The sequence below is a fragment of the Neomonachus schauinslandi genome, chromosome 13 (genome assembly GCF_002201575.2).
Source record: "Neomonachus schauinslandi chromosome 13, ASM220157v2, whole genome shotgun sequence".
NCBI classification, from domain to species: Eukaryota; Metazoa; Chordata; class Mammalia; order Carnivora; family Phocidae; genus Neomonachus; species Neomonachus schauinslandi.
This window is the reverse complement of record NC_058415.1, coordinates 44,654,536-44,659,001: the sequence shown is the minus strand read 5'-3', so window position 1 is coordinate 44,659,001 and position 4,466 is coordinate 44,654,536.

Genomic DNA, 4,466 nt, shown 5'->3' with positions numbered 1-4,466 from the left:
ACAGCCAGCAAGGAAATAGGATCCTCTGTCCTTCAACCACCAGAAATTGAATTCTACCAACAACCTGGATAAACTTGGCAGAGCTCTAGGTGGGGAAAATGCTTGACTGATGCCTTGATTTCAGTCCTGGGAGACGCTGAGCAGAGAAGCTAGCTACACCATGCCTGGGCCTCTGACCTCAGAGCTGGGAGATCCTAAGTAGGTGGTGGTCTAAGCTGCTAAGCTGATGGTATTGTGTTAGGCCAAGCGGAAAACTAATACACAGACCAAGCTCTAAGCCATGAGAAGCATTTTTAAAATGACCTAAATGCAATCGTGTAAGTGGGCTTTTCTTTTTTATTAAAATGTTCATTGTAAATAGGTGGGGGGGAAGAAAGTTCACAATAGTAAAGCACTTTGGAAATCTAAAGTGCAGTAAGGGAAAAAAGTTTTCAGATGTGCTAAAAATAATTCTAATTGCTACCAATTGGTGAGAAGAGAGCTCACGTATCTGAAGAAGCATAATGAACCACCCCCTCACCTTTCAGGTTCCAAATACACGTGTGGCTTAATAGAGACTATTGAGGAGGAGAAGAATTCCCTTGCTCCCACTCCTACCCACCCAGAAGCAATTAGTGACAGGTAACAAAGAACACTACATGCCTTCTTGGTCTAAGACTTGGGAGAATAGAGCCGGTTAGAGAAGGCAGGGGAAATGTCTGTATCACAGGAATAAGGTGACAGAGGCTGGGTGGCCCTCTGCCAGTGGGCAACATGAACAGAGTGACCAGTGGACTTCGAGGCCCAGACTCTAACTCTCTTCCTCTGTGTCTATTCAATGCTCGATCAAGGGAATTGGGAGGCTGGCTAACAAAGTCTCTATTCCACACATTGGGTATATACTACACACTTTTACATCATAACTTCTGTTAACCCTCCTGGCCTTCTGTATCAGGGTTCTCCAGAGACCCAGAAGCAATCGTACGTGGGGAGGGATGGAATGGGGGAGAGGGAACAGAGATCTATTATGAGGAATTATATAAGGGATCTACAGGCGGCGGGCAGCCTGGAGACCCAGGAAAGCCACTGTTCCAGTTCAACCCCAAAAGCCGTCTATTCTAGAACCAGGAAGAGCCAATGTTGCAGATGAGGTTCAAAGGCAGTCTGCGGAGAATTCTTGCTCTAAGGAGACTGATCTTTGTTCTATTTGAGCTCTCAACTGATGGGATGAGGCCCCACACACTATGGAGGGCACTCTACTTAATGTCTATAGATTTAAGGGTCACTCATCCTAAACCCTCACAGAAATGCCCAAAATAATGTTTGACCGAACACCTGAAGCCCAGTGAAACTGACCTATAAAAGTAGCCATCACACCATCTGAAACGTAAATCTTGCTCTCATTTTGCATATGAGGGAACTGAGGCTCAGAAGGATTAAGTGACCTATCCAATCAAGAAGCTGGTTTGGAGGTCAGGCTGTAGTTATAACCCTAATCCCCATGACTCCAGAAAGTTGGGGGTGGGGTGAGTACCACTGGGTCTCACCGGGAGGGGGGAAAAAAAATCCAGTTCTGCCCCACTACATTAAATAACCCTCAAACTAGTATTCCATCAACTAACATGATGTGAGCCCTTACTGTGCCGTGTGCTGTTGGGGAAACTAAAAATCTAATCTTGGAGACAATCAAAGATCTGCAAAAATGTGTGGCCAGTCTTACTTTCTCTCTGGTACAGGTGCTCAGGGGGTTGGAGAGGCTCCCCCTGAGACCCACCAGAAGTAAGTGGTGGTGCTGGGCCCAGGACCCAAGTCTGTCTGTCTGTCCACCTCTTCTGCTGCGAGAACCTCTCCCTTCTCAGAGGACCACAGACCTTGAGCACGCCGACAGCAGGTTGAGCCCATCAATTTTCTTATGAAGGGGATTGCCTGCTGATGTCCACTGAGGCAAGAGAGCAGGTATTTTATTTTTTTAAAGATTTTATTTATTTGACCAGGGGCGGGGGGCACAAGCAGGGGGAGTGGGAGAGGGAGAAGCAGGCTCCCCGCCAAGCAGGGAGCCCGATGCAGGACCCCGGAATCATGACCTGAGCCGAAGGCAGACGCTGAACCAACTGAGCCACCCAGGCGTCCCGAGAGCAGGGTTTTTTGTTTTGTTTTTCTTTTTTAAAGATTTTATTTGACCGAGATACAGCGAGAGAGGGAACACAAGCAGGGGGAGTAGGAGAGGGAGAAGCAGGCTTCCCCTGGAGCAGGGAGCCCGATGCGGGACTCGATCCCAGGACCCTGGGATCATGACCTGAGCCGAAGGCAGACGCTTAACGACTGAGCCACCCAGGCGCCCCCCGAGAGCAGGTATTTTAAAGGCCTCTTCTTTCAGCAGGATGAATGATCAATTTTCCCTTAGGACAACCAGACTAGAAATCTAGGCAAGTCCTGTGGCCAACCTCTCCGGGCCCCATCCAGCTTCCTGCACACATTCCCTGCACATCCATACGTGGCTTGGTGCCTCTGGTACGGTTGTCTTCATTCCACCATTCAGGAAGGGGACTTTCTCCTCTACCTCCTGCCCCCAGATGTCCCCAGACCGCCCACCTGCCTGTGCCTGGAGGTCCGCTGAGGGAGCACTGGTGACATCTAGTGGCCAAGGCCGAGGCAGCCACAGAAGAGCCAGGATTTGTGGTTTTCTCTCCTGGAGGGGAGCATAATCACTACCCACCCTTGGCCAGAGGAGGCCCGGAAGGAGTCTATGAGCTTTCCAAGGACGGAGAAGCCCGGCAGGAGAGAAGAGAGGTGGGACTAAGGGCTCAGAGACCTGTGGTTTGAATATGAAAAGGAACAGGACTTCATTTCTTCATCTAAGCTGGTCAAGGGGCACCTATTGTTAAAAAGCACAGAAAAGCTGGTGGGCTTTTCTTGATTCGGGTCCCTGGAAAAGAGCCAAATGAGGACTTCCGGAGTCGGACCCTTCCCATTCTTCATCTGCATTATCCACTATGTTCAGTAGCCACTAATGATACATGGCTATTTAAATAAACTCCTTCAGTTGCACCAACCATATTTCAAGGGCTCAATAGCCACGTGTGGTTGGTGCCGACCTGCCCAACTGTGCAGGCTCTAGAACATTTCCATCACAGAAAGCTAGAATGCATAAATGCTACTCTATGGGCTAGGAATTTGTTCCCCATGTGTCCTCTAAAATTTTTTCCCCATCAAAGTTTCCTTTGGAAGAAGCAAGGACAGAAAACTGGGTGGAACTGTCATGTTACACTCCAGTGGGGAAGCTCAGACTGACAGAAGCAACTGACACAAATTTGGCTTCAACTGGGCTTTTTCCAGATGCACACTACTGTGTCTTTTTCCCAAGAACATGAGCCACGTAGGCATGTGTATTTCAGGTTCCATTTGTCACTGGAGGTTGAGAGGCATTCTCTCCCTTTCTCTTCAAGAGAAATATCCTTTCTTTGTCATGCATTTGAGGAAAGTTAGTGAAAATGTTTGGGGTTCTCTGGTTTGGGATAAGGGAAGGTTCTTTGGGGACACAAGCTAGCCAGGTTCCAAGACCAAGAAAGAAGTCCTGAACCAGGGACCATTGGACCGGCCACTTATCTCTAACCATCCCATGGGTTCTCTTGGTACTTCATTTGCTCCTTCAATCAACATTTACCAAGCACCTGCTGTGGGCCGGGTACTATTCTAAGCTCTGGGAATTCCACCATGAGCTGAACATACACCTTCCCTGATGGAGCTTACGTGGAGGGGAGTGACCCCTAAGATAAATAATGGTGCCACAACCATATAATGGATCCAGTTCAGCCCATGTAAGGTAATAGCGAGCAACAGCTGCCTGGTTTTAAATTCATAACCCCACCCCTAGTCCTTAGCAAGCACTGTGCTCTCTGTTCACCATTAATCGATTCTCCCCACAATCATGTTAGGTCTTCAGTGGTGGTGTTCTCCCCTTCCACATGCGCAAACACTCCTAAGTAAAGGCAGTTGCTCAAAGCCACGCTGGCTGGTACAAGTATGCACCAGCATCCAAGCCCTGGTCTCACTCCTTCCATATGGAAGTAAGTCTTGTCTAAGACCTGAGTTCTGGACTCCCTTTTTTTTTTTTTTTTTTTAAAGATTTTATTTATTTATTTGAGACAGAAAGAGAGAGAGAGCACATGAGAGGAGGGAGGGTCAGAGGGAGAAGCAGGCTCCCCGCCGAGCAGGGAGCCCGATGCGGGACTCGATCCAGGGACTCCAGGATCATGACCTGAGCCGAAGGCAGCCGCTCAACCAACTGAGCCACCCAGGCGCCCTGGACTCCCTTCTCTTAGCAAGTAGCTGTAGGTCTTGGGGCTAATCCCAAAGTCTTTCCCCGCCCAGCTATTCCTCTGTAAAGTGAAGATGGGATACCAGGAAATATTTAAGATCCTTTCCAATTCAAACCTGGAGTGATTCCAGAATGCTAGGAAGGACCTGTAGCTCTGCTGGGGAGAGTC